This window comes from Bubalus bubalis, chromosome X, assembly GCF_019923935.1.
Source record: "Bubalus bubalis isolate 160015118507 breed Murrah chromosome X, NDDB_SH_1, whole genome shotgun sequence".
Taxonomy (NCBI): domain Eukaryota; kingdom Metazoa; phylum Chordata; class Mammalia; order Artiodactyla; family Bovidae; genus Bubalus; species Bubalus bubalis.
Window position 1 is genome coordinate 70281984 of NC_059181.1, and position 26119 is coordinate 70308102.

At 40.9% G+C, this 26119-nt stretch overlaps 1 pseudogene; it reads left to right on the plus strand.

The window, feature by feature from the left end:
* The window catches only part of LOC123331917, a 40169-nt pseudogene extending 14866 nt beyond the window's left edge, over positions 1-25303 (plus strand).
* The last annotated feature ends 816 nt before the right edge of the window (positions 25304-26119 follow it).

Below are 26119 nucleotides of genomic sequence, written 5' to 3' on the forward strand. Positions count from 1 at the left end.
TTGGTGGGCATTTATCCTGTCCCTTTACCTGCTGATTATTCCTCTGTCTCTTCATCTTGTTTATATTGCTCTATCCAGGGTTACCTTTCTGTATTCTGGTAGTTTGTGGAGTTCTCTTTATTGTGGAGTTTCCTCACTGTGTGTGGGGTTGTACATGTGGCTTGTCAAGGTTTCCTGGTTAGCGAAGCTTGTGTCGGTGTTCTGGTGGATGGAGCTGGGTTTCTTTTCTCTGGAGTGCAATGAAGTGTCCAGTAATGAATTATGAGATGTCAGTGGGTTTGGAGTGACTTTGGGCAGCCTGTATATTGAAGCTCAGGGCTGTGTTCCTGTGATGCTGGAGAACTTGCCCGGTATGTCTTGCTCTGGAACTTGTTGGCCCTTGGGTGGTGCTTGGTTTCGGTTTAAGTATGGAGGTGTTTGATGAGCTCCTATTGATTAATGTTCCCTGGAGTCAGGAGATCTCTGGTGTTCTCAGGATTTGGACTTAAGCCTCCTGCTTCTGGTTTCCAGTCTTATTTTTATGGTAGCCTCAAGACTTCTCCATCTATGCAGTGCCATTGATAAAACATCTAGATTGAAGATGCAAAGTTTCTCCACAGTGAGGGACACCCAGAGACATTCACAGAGTTACATGGAGAAGAGAAGAGGGAGGAGGTTATAGAGGTGACCAGGGTGAGATGAGGTGGAGTCAAAAGAGGAGAGAGAAAACTAGCCAGTAATCACTTCCTTATGTGCACTCCACAGTCTGGACCACTCAGAGATGTTCACAGAGTTATACAGAGAAGAGAAGAGGGAGGAAGGAGACAGAGGTGGCCAGGAGGATAAAGAGGGGAATCAAAAGGAGAGAGATGGATCCAGCCAGTAACAAGTTCCCTAAGTGTTCTCCACCATCTGGAACACACAAAGAGATTTACAGAGCTGGGCAGAGAAGAGAAGAGGGAGGGAGGAGATAGAGGCGACCTGGTGGAGAAAAAGGAGAGTCCAAAGTGGGAGAGAGCAGTCAAGCCAGTAATCTCACTCCCAAGTAAAAATGAGTACTGAAGATTGGATTCTTAAGGGTACAAAATTGATAACAAATACCAGAAAGCAAAGATTAAAAATCTAGAGTAGAGTTTGGATTTTCAAAAATACAATATTAAGGAAAAGAAAGAAAAAAAGTCACAAAAATTATAAAATATATATACATGAAGTTTGCTTTAGAAAAATAGGGTCTCTTTTTTTGGCAAGGTAATAGTAGGTTATAAAAAAAATAATAAAGGAGTAATAGAGGACTTAAAAATTAAAAAAAAAATAAAGAATGATAGTAAAAATATATCTAGGACTTTCTCTGGTGGTGTTGTGGGCTGTGTGGGGTCAGTTCATTGTCAGATAGTTCCTTCATCCGGCTTATATTTCTCAAGACCTATAGGCCCTTTCCTATGTAGTCGGTACTAACCACAGGTTTTTAAACTATTGCACCTGTCACTTCCAAGGTGATTCCCTCTGTTTTAGCTTCTTCTGTTTGCTGGTCTCTTCAGTGTCTAATTTCTGCCCTGACACAAGGGGGCGGTGGTGGACACTTTTTTAGGCTCACTTGTTCAGTCGTGCTGTGGGGAGGTAGGGGCGCTGCAAACAAATAAGACTGGCATGTGCTCGCAGTGTCTTGGCCACACTGGGTTTGCCCCTGCTCACGGCTTGTGTGCTTTCCCTGTCTACATTGCTTAGGCTCTATTTGCTCTGCCGGGAACTGTGTGAGGCCAGCCCTGGGTTGTGTGCACTTCCCAGGTCTAAGCCACTCAGGTTCAGATACTCGGGTAGTCCTCAAAGGCGCAGACTTGGTTGGGCCTCCGTTTTGTGCCCTTCTCGGGTCCAAGCAGCTCAGGTGATCAGGTGTTTGGTGAGTGTGGTCGCTGCAACTTACCGCTTATCCCGTCCTTGCCGCTCAGTTTTCTGTGTGTACAACCAGGGCACCTTCTCAGGCAGATGTTGACTGTCCAGAATCCCAAGAAGTCTTAGCTAGCAATGAAGCCTGCTTGCAGTTTGGTAGGTAATGCCTCTCTGGGGCTGCGATTTTCCCCTTCTGGCTCTGGCTCCCTGTCACTGGAGCGGGACGGTCTGCAGCCGGCTAGCTCTGCTTAGTCCTTTGTTCTGTGAGCGGGCCTGGCAGTGCCTTAGGTTAGGGCTTTTTGCGTGGTAGCTATCCCACAGTCTGGTTTGCTAGCCCAAGCTAATTCCCTCAGATTGCCCTTGGGGCATTCAGGCCCAGTCCTTGCTCTAAGCAATGCAGCCCGCACCTCCCTGCCCAGCCCTGGCTTGCTAGTGGCAGATACAGGCATCTGTGCTGCTTCTCCACTGGGGGAGTTACCGTTGGGCACGTAATCTGTGGGTTTTAATTATTTATTTATTTTTCCTCCCAGTTATATTGCCCTCTGTGGTTCCAAGGCTCACCACAGACTCGGCAGTGAGAGTGTTTCCTAGTGTTTGGAAACTTCTCTCTTTTTTAAGACTCTCTTCCCTGGACGGAGCTCCATCCCTACCTCTTTTGTCTCTCTTTTTGTCTTCTATATTTTTCCCTACCTCCTTTCTAAGACAATGGGCTGTTTTTCTGGGTGCCTGATGTCCTCTGCCAGCATTCAGAAGTTGTTTTGTGGAATTTACACAGCCTTTAAATGTTCTTTTGATGAATTTGTGGGGGAGAAAGTGGTCTCCCCATCCTATTCCTCTGCCACCTTAAGACCGCCTCTTATGTTTGTTTCTTATTTTGATAACTTCTCTGTTAAATTTATAATTTTATTCATATAGCATTTTACTAATTTCATTGAATTTTCTGTGTGTCTTTTTTTTAGCTTATTGATTTTCCTCAAAATGGCTACTTTGAATACTTTCTATTGTAAATTATAAATCCCATGTTTTGGGATTGGTTTACTAAAAATTATTGTGAACCTTTGTTTATGTCATGTTTATTTTCTCATGTTTCTTAGAGATTTATGTTACTGTCTTTGCACTTGAAAACCCGTCTGCATTTGAAAAAGCTGTCACTTCCTCTTATCTTTACTAACTATTTTCATAGAAGAAACAACTTCTCTCAGTCTACTTATACAGCCCATGGAATTATGCAGGCCATAATACTAGAGTGGGTAGCTGTGCCTTTCTCCAGGGGATCTTCCCAACCCAGGGATCGAACCCACCTGTGCCACATTGCAGGCAGATTCTTTACCAGGTGAGTCACCAAGGAAGCCCAAGAATATAGGAGCAGGTAGCCTATCCCTTCTGCAGGAGGTCTTCCTGACCCAGTAATTGAACCAGGGTCTCTTTCATAGCAGGTGGATTCTTTACCAGCTGAGCTACCAGAGAGCCCAGAGATTCATAGGCTTTCTCAGAACTTGTATGGATACATCTACTCCACACTACTTGTTCCTTCTTGTGGCAGAATTCTTAGGCTTATATAATTTCTCTCAGACTTACAACACACCAGGCCAACTTCTGAGACCATCTCTATTCCCAAACGTGGTACTACAGCTGCAGTTTATGGTTTCTACTGGTCTGTGGACCCTGGTCTGGTTTTTGTGTGTTCTCCTGAACTGTCTACTAAAACTTACTCTTGCCACTACCTTCAGGAGTCTTCACAGGGGGCAGTTGCAGAGTGGGTGTATAGGCGAAGCACATGGGATACTGGGTTTTCCCAAGGCCAGTTGGAGAGATCTGAGGGTTAGGCTTTCCTTGTATTTCATGGGCAGGCTTTCTGATAAATTCCACAGGGCAGTAAGAAGAGACTGCATCCTTTTAATGCTTTCTGCAATATTATCTGCCTCTCTCTTGTCTGTTCCCAGTCAGGAAGCTTCAGATTTATTGTAGAGACTGACATAGAGAATTTAGTCCTTTTGATAGTGTCCTGCCAGCAATGGAAGCCAGACACTCACTATCCTGAACTCCCTTCCTCCTGTGGGAAACATCTTAGTCTTTTAAGATTTCATTTAGCCTTAACTGTGCAATTTGGTGGAGGGGCGATGCTGCATAGTTAAATTCTTTATCTTATCCACCCCATTTAGTCCAAATTTGTATTTCTTGCTCTAGCTTTGGGCTGGAACTTTTCATCATGATTTTATACAAGGATCATTCATCCATGGGTAACTGCCCAAATCAATGTTCTTCATGTGCTTCCAGAAATGGTTAAGAGGAGCTGGAACAAATTCACAGTCTACTGCAAGGTCCACAATCAAATCCACCACAAAACAAGTATTTGTCACTCATTTACAAACAAACTGCCTCAGTAGGACTTGTGAGATACAACACATGCACAAAGGGACCTAAAAAGACTCAACCACATATGTATCAGGGAATAGACAGACAGCAGTTACTGTTTGTAAATTTTTTTAAAATGATGGCCAATATGACTGGTATGATCTAGTAACTCATTATAGTTTTGATTTGCACTTCTCTAATAATGAGTGGGTTTCAAGAGGTGTTGCAAGAGGGCATCAGAGGGCAGACACACTAAAACCATAATCACAGAAAACGAGTCAATCTAATCACACTAGGACCATAGCCTTGTCTAACTCAATGAAACTAAGCCATGCCCGTGGGGCCACCCAAGATGGATGGGTCATGGTGGAAAGGACTGACAGAATATGGTCCACTGGAGAAGGGAATGGCAACCCACTTCAGTATTCTTGCCTTGAGAACCCAATGAACAGTATGAAAAGGCAAAATGATACGACACTGAAAGAGGAACTCCCCCAGTCAGTAGGTACCCAATATGCTACTGCAGATCAGTGGAGAAATAACTCCAGAAAGAATGAAGGGATGGGGCCAAAGCAAAAACAATACCCAGTTGTGGATGTGACTGGTGAAAGAAGCAATGTTCAATGCTGTAAAGAGCAATATTTCATTGGAACCTGGAATGTCAGGTCCATGAATCAAAGCAAATTGGAAGAGGTCAAACAAGAGATGGCAAGAGTGAACATTGACATTCTAGGGGAATCAGCGAACTAAAATGGACTTGAATGGGTGAATTTAACTCAGATGACCATTATATCTACTACTGTGGGCAGGAATCCCTTAGAGGAAATGGAGTAGCCATCATGGTCAACAAAAGAGTCAGAAACGCAGTACCTGGATACAATCTCAAAAACAACAGAATGATCTCTGTTTGTTTCCAAAGCAAACCATTCAATATAACAGTAATCCAACTCTATGCCCCAACCAGTAATGATGAAGAAGATAAAGTTGAATGGTTCTATGGAACGACAGACTGGTTCCAAATAGGAAAAGGAGTTCGTCAAGGCTGTATATTGTCACCCTGTTTATTTAACTTATATGCAGAATACATTATGAGAAATGATGGACTGGAAGAAACACAAGCTGGAATCAAGATTGCCAGGAGAAATATCAATCACCTCAGATATGCAGATGACACCACCCTTATGGCAGAAAGTGAAGAGGAACTAAAAAGCCTCTTGATGAAAGTGCAAGTGGAGAGTGAAAAAGTTGGCTTAAAGCTCAACATTCATAAAGTGAAGATCATGGCATACGGTCCCATCACTTCATGGCAAATAGATGGGGAAACTGGAAACAGTGTTAGACTTTATTTTTTTGTGCTCAAAAATCACTGCAGATGGTGATTGCAGCCATTAAATTAAATGACGCTTACTCCTTGGAAGGAAAGTTATGACCAACCTAGATAGCATATTCAAAAGCAGAGACATTACTTTGCCAACAAAGGTTCGTCTAGCCAAGGCTATGGTTTTTCCAGTGGTCATGTATGGATGTGAGAGTTGGACTATGAAGAAGGCTGAGCACTGAAGAATTGATGCTTTTGAACTGCGGTGTTGGAGAAGACGCTTGAGAGTCCCTTAGACTGCAAGGAGATGCAACCAGTCCATTCTGAAGGAGATCAGCCCTGGGATTTCTTTGGAAGGAATGATGCTAAAGCTGAAACTCCAGTACTTTGGCCACCTCATGTGAAGAGTTGACTCATTGTAAAAGACTCTGATGCTGGGAGGGATTGGGGGCAAGAGGAGAAGGGGACGACAGAGGATGAGATGGCTGGATGGCATCACTGACTCGATGGATGTGAGTCTGAGTGAACTCCAGGAGTTGGTGATGGACTTGGAGGCCTGGCATGCTGCGATTCATGGGGTCACAAAGAGTCAGACTGGACTGAGTGACTGATCTGATCTGATCTGATGAAGACCCACAAGACCTTTTACAAATAACACCCAAAAAAGTTGTTCTTTTCATTATAGGGGACTGGAATGCAAAAGTAGGAAGTCAAGAAACACCTGGAATAATAGGCAAATTTGGCCTTGGAATATGGAATAATGCAGGGAAAAGGCTAATAGAGTTTTGCCAAGAAAATGCAATGGTCATAGCAAGCACCCTCTTCCAAGAAGACAAGAGAAGCCTTTACACATGGACATCACCAGATGATCAACACCAAAATCAGATTGATTATATTCTTTGAAGCCAAAGGTGGAGAAGCTCTATACAGTCAACAACAACAACAAAAGACCAGTAGCTGACTGTGGCTCAGATCATGAACCCCTTATTGCCAAACTCAGACTTAAATAGAAGAAAGTAGGGAAAACCACTAGACCATTCAGGTATGATGTAAATAAAATCCCTTATGATTATACAGTGGAAGTGAGAAATAGATTTAAGGGACTAGATCTGATATACAGAGTGCCTGATTAAATATGGATGGAGGTTCATGACATTGTACAGGAGACAGGGATCCAGACCATCCCCAAGAAAAATAAATGCAAAAAAGTAAAATGGCTGTCTGGGGAGAACTTACAAATAGCTGTGAAAAGAATAGAAGTGAAAAGCAAAGGAGAAAAGGAAAGATATAAGCATCTGAATGCAGAAAAAATAGCAAGAAGAGATAAGAAAGCTTCCTCAGTGATCAAGGCAAAGAAATAGAGGAAAAAAAACAGAATGGGAAAGACTAGAGATCTCTTCAAGAAAATCACAGATATCAAAGGAACATTTCATGCAAGATGGGCTTGATAAAGGACAGACATGGTATGGACCTAACAGAAGCAGAAGATACTAATAAGAGGTGGCAGGAATACACAGAAGAAAGGTACAAAAAAGATCTTCATGACACAGATAATCACGATGGTGTGATCACTCACCTAGAGCCAGACATCCTGGAATGTGAAGTCACGTGGGCCTTAGAAAGCATCACCAAGAACAAAGCTAGTGGAGGTGATGGAATTCCAGTTGAGCTATTTCAAATCCTGAAAGATGATGCTGTGAAAGTGCTGCACTCAATATGCCAGCAAATTTGGAAAACTCAGCAGTGGCCACAGGACTGGAAAATGTCAGGTTGCATTACAATCCCAAAGAAAGGCAGTGCCAAAGAATGCTCAAACTACCGCACAATTGCACTCATCTCACATGCTAGTAAAGTAATGCTCAAAATTCTCCAAGCAAGGCTTCAGCAGTACGTGAACTGTAAGCTTCCAGATGTTCAAGCTGGTTTTAGAAAAGACAGAGGAACCGGAGATCAAATTGCCAACATCAGCTGGATCATGGAAAAAGCAAGAGAGTTCCAGAAAAAATATCTATTTCTCCTTTATTGACTATGCCAAAGCCTTTGACCGTGTGGATCACAATAAACTGTGGAAAATTCTGAAAGAGATGGGAATACCAGACCACCTGACCTGCCTCTTGAGAAACCTGTATGCAGGTCAGGAAGCAACAGTTAGAACTGGACATGGAACAACAGACTGGTTCCAAATAGAAAAGGAGTACATCAAGGGTGTATATTGTCACCTTGCTCATTTAACTTCTATGCAGAGGACATTATGAGAAACGCTGGACGGGAAGAAGGACAAGCTCGAATCAAGATTGCCGGGAGAAATATCAATAACCTCAGTTATGCAGATGACACCACCCTTATGGAAGAAAGTGAAGAGGAACTAAGAAGCCTCTTGATGAGAGTGAAAGTGGAGAGTGAAAAAGTTGGCTTAAAGCTCAACATTCAGAAAACGAAGATCATGGAATCTGGTCCTATCACTTCATGGCAAATAGATGGGGAAACAGTGTCAGACTTTATTTTTTTGGGCTCCAAAATCACTGCAGATGGTGACTGCAGCCATGAAATTAAAAAATGCTTACTCCTTGGAAGGAAAGTTATGACCAACCTAGATAGCATATTCAAAAGCAGAGACATTACTTTGCCAACAAATGTCTGTCTAGTCAAGGCTATGGTTCTTCCAGTGGTCATGTATGGATGTGAGAGTTGAACTGTGAAGAAAGTTGAGTGCCAAAGAATTGATGCTTTTGACTGTGGTTTTGGAAAAGACTCTTGAGAGTCACTTGGACTGCAAGGACATCCAACCAGTCCATTCTGAAGGAGATCAGTCCTGGGATTTTTTTGGAAGGAATGATGCTAAAGCTGAAGCTCCAGTACTTTGGCCACCTCATGCAAAGATTTGACTCATTGGAAAAGACTCTGATGCTGGGACGGATTGGAGGCAGGAGGAAAAGGGGACGACAGAGGATGAGATGGTTGGATGGCATCACTGATTTGATGGAGATGAATTTGAGCAAGTTCTGGGAGTTGATGATGGATAGGGAAGCCTTGCATGCTACAATCCATGGGGTTGCAAAGAGTCAGACACGACTGAGCGACTGAATTGAACTGAACTGAACAATGAATGATGTTGGGCATGTGTTTTTTGGCCATCAGTATGTCTTCCTTAGAAAAGTGTCTGTTTAGGTCTTCAGTTCAGTTCAGTTCAGTCAGTCAGTCATATCTGACTCTTTGCAACCCCATGGACTGTAGCATGCCAGGCTTCTCTGTCCATCACCAACTCCCAGAACTTGCTCAAATTCATGTCCATTGAGTCAGTGATGCCATCCAACCATCTCATCCTCTGTTGTCCCCTTCTCCTCCGGCCTTGAATCTTTCCCAGCATCAAGGTCTTTTCCAATGAATCAATTCTTTGTATAAGTTGGTCAAATTATTGGAGCTTCAGCTTCAGCGTCAATCCTGTCAATGAATATTCAGGACTGATTTCCTTTAGGATTGATGGGTTGTATCTCCTTGCAGTCCAAGGGACTCTCAAGAGTCTTCTCCAGCACCACAGTTCAAAGCATCATTTCTTTGGAGCTCAGCTTTCTGTATAATCCAACTCTCACATCCATACATGACTACTGGAAAAAAAAATACCTTCTGCCAATTTTTTTGATTGGGTTATTTGTTTTTCTGATAATCCTGCATGAACTACTTATATACTTTGGAGATTAATCCTTTGTCATTTGTTTGGTTTGCAATTATTTTCTTCTATTCTGAAGTTTGTCTATCATCTTGTTTATAGTTTCCTTTGCTGTGTAAATACTTTTAAGTTTAATTAGACACCATTTGTTTATTTTTTTATTTCTGTTACTCTAGGAGGTGGATAAGAGAGGATCATGCTTCAATTTGCATCAAATTGTGTTCTGTCTATGTTCTACTCTAAGAGTTTTCTAGTTTCTTACACATGGTCTTACATTTAGCATTTACGTCTATAATCCATGTCCTAATTTCATTCTTTTACATGTAACTCTCCAGTTTTCCCAGCACCATTTATTGAAGAAGCTATCTTTTCTACAATGTATTTTCTTGCCTCTTATGTCAAAGATAAGGTGTCCAGACAAGCATGGATTAATTTCTGGGCTTTCAATCTGGTTCCATTGATCTATATTTCCATTCTGTGCCAGTATCATGTTGTTTTGATGACTGTAGCTTTGTAGTATAGTCTGAAGTCAGAAATGTTAAATCCTTCAGCTCCATTTTTCTGTCTTAAGGTTGCTTTGGCTAGTCAGGTTCATTTGTGTTTCCATACAAACTGTGAAATTATTTGTTCTGTGAAAAGTACTGTTGGTAATTTGCTGGGGATTGCACTGAATCTGTAGATTACTTTGGCTTGTATGGTTATTTTACAATATTGATTCTTCCAATCCAATAACATGGTATATCACTCTGTCAGTTTGTGCGATCTTTGATTTCTCTCATTGCTGTCTTATAGTTTTCTGCAGGTATGTCTGTTGTCTCTAGGTAGGTCTATTTCTAATTATTTTATTTTTTGTTGCTGTTGCAATAGTGAATGGGATTGCTTCCTTTTTTCCTGATATTGCATTGTTTGTGTATAGGAATGAAAGAGATTTCTCTGTATGACTTTTGTATCCTGCAACTTAATTGATTAGCTCTAGCAATTGTCTACTGTTATCTTCAGAGTTTTCTATGCATAGTATTCTGTCACCTGCAAGCAGTGAGAGATTTAAATTCTTTTTCCGTTTTGACTCCTTTTCTTTTTCTTCTCTGATTGCTTTGGCTAAGAATTCCAAAACCATATTGAATAATAGTGGTAAGACTGGCCACATTTGCCTTGCTAATGATCTTAGAGGAAATGCCTTTCAGGTTTTCACTGTTGGGAATAATGCTCCCTGTGGCTTTGTTGTATATGGACTTTATTATATTGAGGTAGTTTCATTCTATGCTGATTTTCTGGGGTGTTTTTTTTTTTTTAATCACAAATAGGTGTTGAATTTTGTTGAAAGCTTTCTTTGCATCTGCTGAGATGATCATATTGTTTTCACCTTGCCATTTGTTAATATGATGTATCTCATTGTTTGATTTACATACATTGAAGAATTCTTGCACCCTTACGATAAACCCTACTTGATCATGGTCTATAATCCTTTTAATGTGTTATTGGATTTTGTTTGCTAGAATTTTGTTGAGGAATTTTACATCTATGCTCATCAGTGATATTTGCATGTAATTTTTTTTAATGTGATATATATTTTTTTTTAATTGGAGACTAATTACTTTACAATATTGTAGTTATTTTTTCCATACATTGACATGAATCAGCACTAGATGTACATGTGTTCCCCATCCTGAATGCCTCTCCCACCTCCCTCCCCATCCCATCCCTCAGGGTCATCCCAGTGCATGAACCCTGAGCACTCTGTTTCATTCATCAGATCTGGACTGGCGAACTGTTTCACATATGATAATATACGTGTTTCAATGCTATTCTCTCAAATCATTGCACCCTTGATTTCTCCCACAGAGTCCAAAAGACTGTTCTATACATCTGGGTCTCTTTTGCTGTCTCGCATATAGGGTCATCGTCCCATCTTTCTAAATTCCAGATATATGAATTTTTTATACTGTATTGGTGTTTTTCTTTCTGGTTTACATCACTCTGTATAATAGGCTCCAATTTCATCCACCTCATTAGAACTGATTCAAATGTATTCTTTTTAATGGCTGAGTAATATTCCATTGTGTATATGTACCACAGCTTTCTTATGCATTTATCTGCTAATGGACATCTAGGTTGTTTCCATGTCCTGGCTATTTTAAACAGTGCTGTAATGAACATTGGGGTACATATGTCTCTTTCAATTTTGGTTTCCTCTGTGTATATGCCTAGCAGTGGGGGGATTGTTGGGTCATATGCCAGTTCTATTTCCAGTTTTTTTTTGTTTGTTTGTTTTTTTTTTTTTTTTTTTTTTTTTTTAGAAATCTCCATACTGTTCTCCATAGTGGCTGTACTAGATTGCATGCCCACCAAGAGTGTAAGACGATTCCCTTTTCTCCACACCCTCTCCAGCATTAATTGTTTGTAGACTGTTGGATAGCATCCATTCTGACTGGCGTGAGATGGTACCTCATTGTGGTTTTGATTTTCATTTCTTTGATAATGAGTGATGTTGAGCACTCTTTTCAAGTGTTTGTTAGCTATCTGTATGTCTTCTTTGGAGAAACTCTGTTTAGTACTTTGGCCTATTTTTTGATTGGGTCATTTATTTTTCTGAAATTGAGCTGCAGGAGTTGCTTGTATATTTTTGAGAATAATTCTTTGGCTGTTGCTTCGTTTGCTATTACATTCTCCCATTCTGAAGGCTGTCTTTTCACCTTGCTTATAGCTTCCTTCATTATGTAAAAGCTTTTAAGTTTAATTAGGTCCTATTTGTTTATTTTTGCTTTCATTTCCATTACTATGGGAGGTGGGTCATAGAGGATCCTGCTGTGATTTATGTCGGAGAGAGTTTTGCCTATGTTTTCCACTAGGAGTTTTAGAGTTTCTGGTCTTACATATAGATCTCTAATTCATTTTGAGTTTATTTTTGTGTATGGTATTAGAAAATGTTCTAGTTTTATTCTTTTACAAGTGGTTGACCAGTTTTCCCAGCGCCACTTGTTAAAGAGATTGTCTTTTCTCCACTGTATATTCTTGCCTCCTTTGTTAAAGATAAGGTGTCCGTAGGTGTGTAGATGTATCTTTGGGCTTTCTATTTTGTTCCATTGATCTATATTTCTGTCTTTGTGCCAGTACCATACTGTCTTGATGAGTGTAGCTTTGTAGTAGAGCCTGAAGTCAGGCAGGTTGATTCTTCCAGTTCCATTCTTTTTTCTCAAGATTGCTTTGGCTATTCAATGGATTTTGTATTTCAAGTTGTGAAATTATTTGTTCTAGCTCTGTGAAAAATACCATTGGTAGCTTGATAGGAATTGAATTGAATCTATGAATTGCTTTGGGTAGTATACTCATTTTCACTCTATTGATTCTTCTGATCCATGAACATGGTATATTTCTCCATCTATTAGTGTGCTCTTTGATTTCTTTCACCAGTGTTTTATAGTTTTCTATATATAGGTATTTTGTTTCTTTAGGTAGATTTATTCCTAAGTATTTTATTCTTTTCTTTGCATCAGTGAATTGACTTGATTTCTTAATTTATCTTTCTGTTTTCTCATTGTTAGTGTATAGGAATGCAAGGGCTTACTGTGTTTTGATTTTATATCCTGCAACTTTACTATATTCATTGATTAGCTCTAGTAATTTTCCAGTGGAGTCTTTAGGGTTTTCTATGTAGAGGATCATGTCATCTGCAAATAGTGAGAGTTTTACTTATTCTTTTCCAATCTGGATTCCTTCTATTTCCTTTTCTGATATGATTGCTATGGCCAAAACTTCCAAACTATGTTGAATAGTAGTGATGAGAGTGGTCACCCTTGTCTTGCTCCTGACTTTACAGGAAATGCTTTCAAGTATTCACTATTGAGGATAACGTTCACTGTGGGTTTGTCATATATAGCTTATATTATGTTGAGGTATGTTTCTACTATTCCTTGTTTCTGAAGGTTGTTTTTTTTTTATCATAAATGGTTGTTGAATTTTGTCAAAAGCTTTCTCTGTATCTATTGTGATAATCATATGTTTTTTGTCTTTCAATTTGTTAATGTGGTGTATGATATTGATTGATTTGATGATATTAAAAACTCCTTGCCTCCCTGGGATAAACCCCACTTGGTCATGATGTGTGATCTTTTTCATATGTTTTTGGATTTCATTTGATAGGATTTTGTTAAGCATTGTTGCATCTATGTTTATCAGTGGTATTGGCCTGTAGTTTTCTTTTTTTGTGTCATCTATGTCTGGTTTTGGTGTTAGGGTGTTCTTGACCTCATAGAATGAGTTTGGAAGTTTACCTTCCTTTGCAATTTTCTGGAAGAGTTTGAGTAGGATGGGTGTTAGCTCTTCTCTAAATTTTTGGTGGAATTCGGCTGTGAAGCCATCTGGACCTGGGCTTTTGTTTGTTGGAAGATTTATGACTACAGTTTCGATTTCTGCACTTGTGATGAGTCTGTTAAGATTTTCTATTTGTTCCATGTTCAGTTTTGGAAAGGTATACTTTTCTAAGAATTTGTCCATTTCTTCCAAGTTGTCCATGTTATTGTTATATAGTTGCTGATAGTAGTCTCATGATCCTTTGTATTTCTGTGTTGTCTGTTGTGATTTCTCCATTTTCACTTCTAATTTTGTTGATTTGATTCTTTTCCCTTTGTTTCTTGATGAGTCTAGCTAATGGTTTTTCAATTTTATTTATCTTCTCAAAGAACCAGCTTTTAGGTTTTTTGACTATGGTCTTTGACTTAGGTTTCTTTACTATGGTCTCTTTTCTTTCTTTTGCATTTATTTCTAACCTATTTTTATGATTTATTTCCTTTTAGTAATGCTAGGGTTCTTCATTTCTTCATTTTCTAGTTGTTTTAGGTGTAGAGTTAGGTTATTTATTGGACTTTTTTCTTGTTCCTTGAGGTAAGCCTGTATTGCTATGAGCCTTTCCCTTAACACTGTTTTTACAGTGTCCCATAGCTTTTGGGTTGTTGTGTTTTCCTTTTCATTTGTTACTATCCATATTTTAATTTCATTTTTTATTTCTTCTGAGATTTGTTAGTTATTCAGAATCGTGTTGTTTAGCCTCCATATGTTGGAATTTTTAATAGTTTATTTTCCTGTAATTGACATCTAATCTTACTGTCTTGTGGTCAGAAAAATGCTTGGAATGATTTCAATTTTTTTGAATTTACCAAAGCTAGATTTATGGCCCAGGATGTGATCTATCCTAGAGAAGGTTCCATGTACACTTGAGAAAAAGGTGAAATTCATTGTTTTTGGGTGAAATATCCTATAGATATCAATTAGGTCTAAGTGGTCCATTGTATCATTTAAAGTTTGTATTTCCTTGCTAATGTTCTGTTTTGTTGATCTATCCATAGGTGTGAGTGGGGTATTAAAGTCTTCTACTATTATTGTGTTACTGTTAATTTATCCTTTCATACTTGCTATCATTTGCCTTACATATTGTGGTGCTCCTATGTTGGGTGCATATATATTTATAATTGCTATATCTTCTTCTTGGATTGATCCTTTGATCATTATTTATTTATTTTTTTAATTTTATTTTATTTTTAAACTTTACATAACTGTATTAGTTTTGCCAAATATCAAAATGAATCCGCCACAGGTATACATGTGTTCCCCATCCTGAACCCTCCTCCCTCCTCCCTCCCCATTCCATCCCTCTGGGTCGTCCCAGTGCACCAGCCCCAAGCATCCAGTATCGTGCATCGAACCTGGACTGGTGACTCGTTTCATACATGATATTTTACATGTTTCAATGACATTCTCCCAAATCTTTCCACCCTCTCCCTCTCCCACAGAGTCCATAAGACTGTTCTATACATCAGTGTCTCTTTTGATCATTATTTAGTGTCCTTTTTTGTCTCGTTTCCCAGCCTTTATTTCAAAGTCTATTTTATCTGATATGAGTATTGCTACTCCTGCTTTCTTTTGTTTTCCATTTCTGTGAAATAACTTTTTACAGCCCTTCACTTTTAGTCTGTATGTTTCCCTTGCTTTGAGGTGGGTCTCTTGAAGACAGCATATACAGGGGTCTTATTTTTGTATCCGTTCAGCCAGTCTTTGTCTTTTGGTTGGGGCATTCAACCAATTTGCATTTAAGGTAATGATTGATAAGTATTATCCTGTTGCCATTTACTTTGTTGTTCTCGGTTCGAGTTTATACACCTTTTCTGTTTCCTGTCTAAGGAAGATCCTTTAAAATTTGTTGAAACGCTGGTTTGGTGGTGCTGAATTGTTCTCAGGTTTTGGACAAAAGCTTCCTGCCTATAGTTTTCAGTCTTATTCTTACAGTAGCCTCAAGAATTCTCCATCCATACAGCACCAATGATAAAACATATAGGTTAATGAGAAAATATTCTCTGCAATGAGGGACACCCAGAAAGCTTCACTGTTACACAGAGAAGAGAAGAGGGAGGTGGGAGACAGAGGTGAACAGGAGGACAAGAGGAGAAATCAAAAGAGGAGAGAGCCATCTAGCCATTAATCAAATCCTTATGTGTTCTCCGCAGCCTAGAACACCCAGAGAGGGCTACGGAGTTACACAGAGAAGAGAAGAGGGAGGAAGGAGATAGAGGTGACCAGGAGGAGAAAAGGGGCAGTCAATAGAAGAGAGACAGATCTAGCCAGTAATCAGTTCCCTAAGTGTTTTCCACAGCCTGGAATACCCAAAGAGATTCAGAGTTGGGTAGAGAAGAGAAGGTGGAGGGAGGAGATAGAGGTAACCTAGGAGAGATAAAGGAGAGTCAAAAGGGGGAAAGGGCAACCAAGCCAGTATTCACACTCCTAAGTAAAAATGGGTACTGGAGTTTGGATTATAGGTAAAAAATTAAAGGTAAAAATTTGAAAAAAAAAAAAAATCCAAAAGGCAAAGATTAAAAATCTAGACTAGACGTTAGACTTTAAAAAATACAATATTAAAAAAAAAATCACAAAAATTATAAGAAATATATATGGAGTTTGCTTTAGAAATAGGGTCTTTTTTTACAAGGTAATAGTAGATTTTGGAAATAAAAATTAAAGGAATAATAGAGGACTTAAAATTTAAAAAAAAATTAAAAATTATAATAGTAAAAATATAATACACCAAAGAACTGTACAGAAAAGATCTTCATGACACAGATAATCACGATTATGTGGTCACTCACCTAGAGCCAGACATCCTGGAATGTGAAGTCAAGTGGGCCTTATGAAGCATCACTACGAGCAAAGCTAGTGGAGGTGATGAAATTCCAGTTGACCTATTTCAAATCCTGAAAGATGATGCTGTGAAAGTGCTGCACTCAGTATGCCAGCAAATTTGGAAAACTCAGCAGTGGCCACAGGACTGGAAAAGTTCAGTTTTTATTGCAGTCCCACAGAAAGGGAATGCCAAAGAACGCTCAAATGCACAATCACACTCATCTCACATGCTAGTAAAGTAATTCTTAAAATTCTCCAAGCCACGCTTCAGCATTAAATGAACTGTGAATATCCAGATGTCCAAGCTGGTTTTAGAAAAGGCAGAGGAACCAGAGAGCAAATTGCCAACATCCGCTGGAACACGGAAAAAGAAAGAGAGTTCCAGAAAAACATCTATTTCTCCTTTATTGACTATGCAAAAGCCTTTGACTGTGTGGATCACAATAAACTGTGGGAAATTCTGAAAAAGATGGGAATACCAGACCACCTGACCTGCCTCTTGAGAAACCTATATTCAGGTCAGGAAGCAACAGTTAGAACTGGACATGAAACAACAGACTGGTTCCAAATAGGAAAAGGAGTCTGTCAAGGCTGTATATTGTCACCCTGCTTATTTAACTTCTATGCAGAGTACATCATGAGAAATGCTGGACTGGAAGAAGCACAAGCTGGAATCAAGATTGCCGGGAGAAATATCAATAACCTCAGATATGCAGATGACACCACCCTTATGGCAGAAAAGTTGGCAGGAGAAGGGGACGACAGAGGATGAGATGGCTGGATGGCATCACTGACTCGATGGACGTGAGTTTGAGTGATCTCCAGGAGTGGTGATGGACAGGGATGCCTGGCATGCTGCAACCCATGGGGTTGCAAAGAGTCAGACATGACTGAGTGACTGAACTGAACTGAACTATGGCAGAAAGTGAAGAAGAACTAAAGAGCCTCTTGATGAAAGTGAAAGAGGAGAGTGAAAAGTTTGGCTTAATGTTCAACTTTCAGAAAACTAAGATTGTAGCATCCAGTGCCATCAATTCATGAAAAATAGATGGGGAAACAGTGGAAACAGTGGTTAACTTTATTTTTCTGGGTTCCAAAATCACTGCAGATGGTTACTGCAGCCATGAAATTAAAAGACGCTTACTCCTTGGAAGGAAAGTTATGACCAACCTAGACAGCATATTAAAAAGCAGAGAGATTACTTTGTCAACAAAGGGCCATCTAGTCAAGGCTATGGTTTTTCAGTGGTCATGTATGGATGTGAGAGTTGGACAATAAGGAAAGCTGAGCACCGAAGAATTTATGCTTTTGAGCTGTGGTGTTGTAGAAGATTCTTGAGAGACACTTGGACTGCAAGGAGTTCCAACCAGTCCATCATAAAGGAAATCAGTCTTGGGTTTTCATTTGAAGGACTTACGTTGAAGCTGTAACTCCAATACTTTGGCTACCTGATGTGAAGAGCTGACTCATTTGAAAAGACCCTGGTGCTGGGAAATATTGAGGGCAGGAAGAGAGGGGGACGACAGAGGATGAGATGGCTGGATGTTATCACAGATTCACTGGACATGTGTTTGGGTGAACTCTGGGATTTGGTGATGGACAAGGAAGCCTGGCGTTCTGCGGTTCACGGGGTTACATAGAGTCGGACATGACTGAGCGACTGAACTGAACTGAAAAATATATCTAGGAATTTCTCTGGAGCTGCTGTGGGCAGTGTGGATTCTGTTCAGTTTCAGAGAGCTCCTTGTTCCAGCTTATACTTCTCAAGATCTATAGGCCCCTTCCTATGTAGTTGGTGCTAACTACAGGATTTTAATCTGTTGCACCTGTTACTTCCAAAGAGGTTCCCTCTGTTTATTTTGGCGTCTTCTTTTTGCATGTCTCTTCATTTTCTAATTTCTGCCCTGACACAAGGGGGTGAAGGTGGTCACTTATTTAGGCTGACTCGTTCAATCATGCTGTAGGGAGGGAGAAACACTGCAAACAAATATCATTGTCGTGTGTGGGGAGCGCACGTAGTGTCTCAGCCACACTGGGTTTGCCCCCACTCATGGTGTGTGTACATTCCCAGTCTACACTTCTCAGGCTCCAGGTTGCTCTGCAGGGGAACTGTGTAAAGCAGGCCCTGGTTTGAACTCACTTCCCAGGTTTTAGCTGCTAAGGTTCAGGTTCTTGGGTACTCCACAAATGTGCAGACTTGGTTGAGCCTGTGTTTTATGTCCTTCCCAAGTCCGAGTAACTCAGGCTACCAGGTGCTTGCTGAGCGCACACTCCCCAGGTGTGGTGCATCTAATGGCCTCCCCAGCCCCAGCTGCTCAGTTTCCTGAGTGAGCAGTGGGAGTGCCATCTCAGGTGCACTGTGTGTCTCTTCTGGGGAGCTGATCTCTGGCTGCAACCCTCCTGGTGGATGTGAACAGTCCAGGATCCCAGGAAGATTTGGTTAGCAACTGGGAGCCTGCTCACAGTTTGGTTAGAGAATGCCATCTCTGGGGCCTAGATTTCACCTTTCCAGCTGGCTGTTGCCCGCCTGCCTTCCTGCCTCTGGCAGGAGATGGGCTGCTTTGCTGCCGGCTAACTCTCTTCTGGTATTCACTCAGTCCTTTGTTCTGTGAGCAGGGCCAGCAATGCCTTAGGTTAGGGCTTTTTGTGGGAAATTTCTCTCTCTCTCTCTTTTTTTCTCTCTCTTTCTGGCTATCCCACAGTTTAGCTTGCTATCTCACATTAGCTCCCTCAGAATGCCCTCAGGGCATTCAGGCCTGGTCCTTACCCTAAGAAGTGCAGCCTGTGCCTCCCTGTTCAGCCCCCGGTTGCTGGTGTGGATACTAGTGCTGGGAGTTGCCATTAGGCATGTAATCTGTGGGTTTTATTTATTCATTTATTTTTCCTCCCAGTTATGTTGCCCTCTGAGATTCCAAAGCTCCCCACAGACCCACCGGTGAAAGGGTTTTCTGGTGTTTGGAAACTTCTCTTCTTTTACAACTCCCTCCCGGGATGGGTCTCCATCCCTAACACTTTTGTTTCTCTTTTTATCGTTTATAGTTTGTCCTACCTCATTTCGAAGACAATGGGCTGCCTTTCTGGGTGCCTGGTGCCCTCTGCCAGAATTCAGAAGTTGTTTTGTGGAATTTTCTCAGTGTTCAAATGTTCTTTCAATGAATTTGTGGGGGAGAAAGTGGTCTCCCCGTCCTATTCCTCTGCCATCTTAGGACGGCCCCAATGTGATATATTTGTCTGGTTTTGATATCAGGGTGATGGTGGCCTTGAGAGAGTCAATTCCTAGGCACGTTGATAAGAAGTCCGGGGTCCCTATGGATGAGGAGAAAGGGGTCTGGGGCTCTTGAAGAGGAAATACATGTCTGGAATTCTCAAGGAGGAGGAAAGGACAAAGTTTTTTTTTTTTTTTTTTTTTCTACATTCCTTAGTCTTAGTAAAGATTATATAACAACAATGTATCCTGCTTGAGGACAAGTTTCTCCTTGAGAACCTTCTGATTAATCCTGTTATCTTAAAATGTATACTATGGCAGTGGGTCTAGTAAGATCTTTACAACTTTGAGACATTCTTTTGATTTATTGTAATAACCAGTAAAAAAAAGTATATCACTCCCTTGCTAAAACTAGCGAGGGGGGCACTCTCCATCCCCCTTCTGATGTCTATGCCAGAAGCTTTCTCTGTCCCCTTTCACTTTAATAAAACTCCGGTATACAAAAGCTCTTGACCGATCAAGCCTGGTCCCTGGTTCCAAAGCTAAATCTTCTTCTTTGGAGATCACAAATCCAATATCCTTCACCATAAGCTATCATCTTGGGGGCTCATCCAGGATCTTCAGCACAAGGTAAGAACACTCAGAGCTCTAGCCTCTCTGCTTTCTCACTATACACGTTTTCTGCTTTGCTTTACTAACTCTATAGTGTGTTTGTGTGAATGAATGACATGCCGTGCTCAAAGCAAGAAATGAGCCCTTCTCTCTGGTTTCATGGTGCTTTGTGATGACTGAAGGCAGTCCCAGAAAGGGGATCCTTGTCAGGGGCTTTATACCGACCTGCCAATGCCAAGAGACACCCAATATCCCTTTGAAGGGAGAGGCCAGAAATGGGCAAAGCATGTGGACTGAACTTCCTTTTCTCAGTCTCCTTTTACTGGTCTCTTTGACCATTTCATAACTGTGGGGGGAATTAGAACTACTAACCTACTCTGTCGGTTCATAGACTCTCTAGGGATTGGTGATCCATGCCGTTAATGTGTACTTTTACTTAGACCCCCTGTATGGAAGCACCTAGCCTTGCTAGGAGCTGAAAGTTGCAAGAGCATGTTTGGGAGTGAAGCGGAGCTCTAGCTTCAGGACCGTCTCTTAAGCTAGAGGCCACTCTCTTGGCTGTCTGCCTCAAGGGCCCCCAACCTGAAAGTGAATCTTTGTCATGGCTGTGCTTCTGATCTGTGTGGATACAAGCATTGCTGTTGACCATTAGGTTTTTAAGGACACAGATCGGGCATTGCAGGATCTGGTCAGATTGGAAGTGTAGTGGGCTTCTTCCTTTGGTAGTGCTAGCTCTCGGCAGACCAGAGAAAGCTCTTGGCTTCTGTCTCAACTCCTTAGATATTTCTTTTGTGGAAGCTGTGGAAATGAACTGGAAATATTAGCCTTAGTATCTTGAGGGCAAAAATCACTTTTTGCTCACTGGCCAATCTCTTTTGCTATCACATATACTGGTGTGGTGACACTCAGAAGGGACGTCTTGGTTGTTGTTTATCCCTTTATGACTCACTGCTTCTACTGTGATCAGGACTGTACTCAGGAATGTGTGTAGGCATACAGAACATGGATGCTTCCTATAGTAGTCCTAGCTTGGGAAACATTCCAGAGAGCTACTCTGCTCCACCCCGGGTGGCATCAGAGGAAAAGGGCAAATCAAAGGTCTTGGTGGTAAGGAACTGAAAATCAATCTGGGATACCATTAGGTCTACCTCTGATGCATCTCCACCCCACCTCAGTGATAGAACTGGGAGGGACAAGTAAGGCACTTGTGTCAGTAAGGGACAGACTAAGTCCAACCAGGAAAGGAAAACTTAGGTGGAAAGTCTGTATATGCCCCCATCTAGAGCAGGGAGGGATGCCTCCTGTGGAAAGAAAACCACAGCTGTAGATGTTGTTTTTTTCCCTCTTACGGATGGGAGCTAATAGTTCCAGAACCACTCCTTTAAAATGTATTCCAAAAAAATAAAATAAAATAAAACTAAGACAAGTTTGATCCCCAAATTTTAAAAAAAGGCACACCTGATCTTCTTCTGTGATACTTAATGGCCACAGTATCCTTTGGAAGATGAGGAACACTGGCTAGTTGAAGGGTCTCTTAATTATAATACTGTTTTACAATTATACCAATTCTGTAGAAAACAAGAGAAATAGTTATAAGTGCCATATATGTTGCTCTTTATCTCTCTGCAGAACATGCCAGACTTGTGTCTTAAGGGTGCAGATTTGGGTGTGAAACCTACAGCTGACTCCTGTCCTCTTACTTGGCCCCAGTATCCAGGGTTCCCAACTGAACAGGCTGAGAATCAGGGCACCCTTCCAGAAGAGGTTTCCTCAGTCTCAGTAGAAATTCAAGCAGTCCCAATTGTGGCCGAGACTATTTAGAGGATCCAAAAAGTACATAGAAGCCTCTACAAGACTGACTTTATGACCTGACCTTACTTGGAGATATGTAAAGTATGTCTTGGGACAGGTGCTGCTGACTCCTGACTGGAGAGCTTGAGTTCTGGGGAAAGTTACTACTTTTGGAGATGAAAGGCTTGAATGTGAGGCAAGGGGAAAGAGGGAACACGAAATAGCCCTCCTTCCTACTGGGAGTAAAGCAGTTTTCATAACAGAGCCACTTTGTCAGATGTATTCTTAAAGGACTCAAGTGAGTGCACACTAAGACTTTAAAATTATGCTAAGTTGGCTGACATAGAACAGGGATAAACTCCTAGTAAATTCCTGGATAGACTGGAGGCTCTCCACAAGTTTACTGTCATTGATTCGGAAAACTCAGAGGGAGAAATAATCTTCAAAGATAGATTTATCACTCAGTTGTCTCCAGCCATCTACTGTAAGCTACTAAAACAGGCGTTTGGACTGAATCAGTCTTTAGAAAAACTGTTGCAGCTGGCTCAGACAGTATATTATGATAGAGAATATGAGGAGGAAAATAAAAGGCAAAAAAGAACCAGGCAAAGATTGAAGCCCCAGCACGGCTGTTAGATACACTCTGAAACAGCCTGAGGAAAAATGCCCAGAGGGACCCAGGTGATAAGGGATGGACTTGTTATTACTGTGGAAAGGAGGGGCTAACCCTCCTAAGCTAACCCTGCTCCATGTCTGGTCTGTAAAGAACCATACATGAGGATAGACTGCCCTCCAAGACATAGGCCCAGTGGTTGGACTCTCAAGGCAATTGGGACTGAAGGTGCCTAGGGGTCCCCACACAAGCTCCCATCCTAATTACACCTGAGGAACCCCAAGTATTAATAACTGTGGGGGCCAATCAGTTGATTTTATTTTGGACACTGGGGCAACTTTCTCTGTGCTCACTGAAGCCCCTGGTCTGCTTTCCTCCTGATCGACTACCTTAATGCGGCTGTCTGGATGAGCCAAATGTTATTGTTTCAGTTGTCCTTTAAGCTGCAACAAGGACTCTTATGCTGTTTTCTCATGAGTTTCTAATTGTGCCAGAGTCTCCCTCACCCATTTCAGAGAGGGATATACTGAGAAAGGTCCAAGCTGGGTGTGGCCTCTGTTTTCATGAATATGGAGCCTACTCTTTCTCTCCCATTAATTGAACAAAATGTAAATCCTAAAGTGTGGGCTGATGGAAAAACTGTGGCTCGAGTACAAAATGCTGTTGCTGTCATTATCAAGCTCAAAGACTCCCACATAGTTCCACATCAAAAGCAGTACCCACTAAAGCCTGAGGCTAAGGGTTAAAACTCATCATTGAAAATTTAAAGGAACAGAGGCTATTAACTTCCTGTAATAGTCCATACACCACTCCTATTTTGGGTGTGAAAAAGTAAAATGATAAATAGAGACTAGTTCAAGGTTTATGAATAATAAATGAGGCTGTGGTTCCTTTTACTCTAATGCCAAAAACAAATGGATTTTCTTGCTTACAGGTCTGGGTGGACACTTACTGGATGGATTGAGGCCTATCCCTGCTGTAATGAACAGGCTAAGGAAGTTATAAAAAATTTAATCCATGAAATTATTCCCGGATTTGGGCTGCCACAGAGCCTCCAGAGAAACAATGGCTATGCCTTTAAAGCTGCTGTAACTCAAGGGATGTCAACAGCTCTAGAAATAGAATATCACTTCCACTGTTCCTGGAGACCCCAATCTTCAGGAAAGGTAGAAAATGCTAATGACATTATTAAGAGAAATGTGCATAGAAAGAAACACAAGAAAGTTGGTTTAAAGTTACACCCATAGCTTTAATGATGTCTTGAACTGCCCCTAAAAAGAAGGGACTGTCTCTATGACAGACTGTTTTTGCACACAGATATTGTCGTAGATCCTAAAGCCTTAGAATTAATTATGTGAGCTTTCAGCTTTCAACAGACATTATGAGAACTCTGGGAGGTGAGCCCTGACCCAGCCTCCATTATCTGTCTAATTTCTGGGTCTGTGGACCGATCCTCCTCCTCATCTACTGAAGGATTCCCATGGTGGGCTTCTCCATTTCAAGGAAAGGACTTTCTTCAACTCTGTGCATACGTTCCCCAACAGCAATCATATGTGATGCCTCTTCTTGATCCAATGACATCTAGCAATCTTAAGATGGACTGATGTAACTATGCACATAATGTAACTTTTAATTCTGATTATGTTTTAACTTGGCTTAATGACTATTTTGCTGTACATAAGAAAGTGAATGGGTCTAGATCTGGTGGTTTTCTACCTGATGCTTATCAAATATGGGATGAGGCCATATAGCTAACTCCTGAAAAGGGACACCTACAATCTAACGCTCCTATATGCTGGGAACTAACAGAGCCATCCATGGAAGTTAGCTGACAACTTAATTATAATGACTGGAAACAATTAGGACTTTTTGGCCTCAATAAATATGCAATGTAATCATTCCTGTGTTTTTCAGTCCTAGTTCAGGTCATCCTTTTGCCTGGCCAGACACTGATTGGGACTGGACCCCTCAGTCATGCTGGTTTGCTCCAAACGGGACCTACTGGATATGTGGCTCTTATCTATGGGTGTGGCTTCCCCCTGGCTGGATAGGGATATGAACCCTAGGTCTAGCTTTTACTCATGGCTTCATATTTTCAGAGTTTCCAGAGAAGCCTGCTAATCTTCCATACCTTAAAACTAATTGGGCAAAGTCTGTGTTTCACTGGTATGATTATCTGGCTGCAATATTTGTTCTTTCTCTGAGAACTACAGGTGTTATGCTATGAGTTCATGCTCTAACTTTACTCAACAGGCTTAACAAGATTCTCAAAAAGCTATTTCAGCCCTTAACACAGAACAAATACAAATTAGAAAGCTGGTTTTACAAAACAGATTGGCCTGAGATATTCTATTGGCTGCACAAGGAGAAACTTGTGCTATTATTCATACCCAATGCTGTACATATATACCAGATATGAATACTAATGTTACTCAGTTTACTAAACACATGAACAAAATTATTCAAGCTATGGATTCTCCTGAAGCCTCAGTCACCTCACTTTGAGAAACATTAACTAGCTTCCCATGGTGGAAAACTATCTTAATCATAATAATTCTAATGTTCTGTTTTTACTGTTTGATCCCTGCATCTGTAAATGTATAACTGGATGTTTCTAACCATCTGAAAGCTTTTACGTTACAAATGGTTGCCCAGGCTCCTACGAGTGTCACAGCCTCCTCCAACTATTACTTGGGGCCCCTGGATTAGAGACCCTCAATATGAGGTTTAGGAGAATATGTTGTCTCAACAATTTAGAGACAATGGCCCTCAGAGCAGGAAGTAGTTATGGAATGAAAACAATGCCCCTTTCAGTTGGCAACATAATTCTCCTAAAAGAAAAGTAGGGGCTGAGAGAGTCAATAGGCAGGTTCATAAGAAGTCCGGGTTCCTCAAGGAGGAGGAGAAAGGAGTCTGGGGCTCTCAAGGAGGAGATAAGGGTCTGGAATTCTCAAGGAGGAGAAAAGAAAAAACTTTTTTTTTTTTTCTACATTCCTTAGTCTTAGTAAGGATTATATAACAACAATGTATCATGCTTGAGGACAAGTTTTCTCCTTTTTGAGAACCTTCTGACTAATCCTGTTATCTTAAAATGTATATTATGGGAGTGGGTCTGGTAAGATATTTACAACCCTGGGACATTCTTTTGATTTATTGTAATAACCAATTTCAAAAAGTATATAGCTCCCTTGCTTAGACTAGTGAGGGGGGGACTCTCTGTCCCCCTTCTGATGAAGCTTTCTCTGTCCCTTTTCACTTCAATAAAACTCTGCTACACAAAAGCTCTTGAGTGATCAAGCCTGGTCCCTGATCCTGAAGCTAAATCTTCAGAGATCATGAGTCCAACATCATTCACCATAAGCTTTCAGCCTTATTGAATTACTTGGTCTGTGTTCCTCCCTCTGCAATTTTTTCTTTTTGTTCAGCAGCATTTTATTACAAAATCAACAGGGAATTGTGACCTGGGTGACTCATGCTAGAGTGCACAGCTGTTCTTAGCTTATCTAAAAAGGAAGAAAAGTTCAT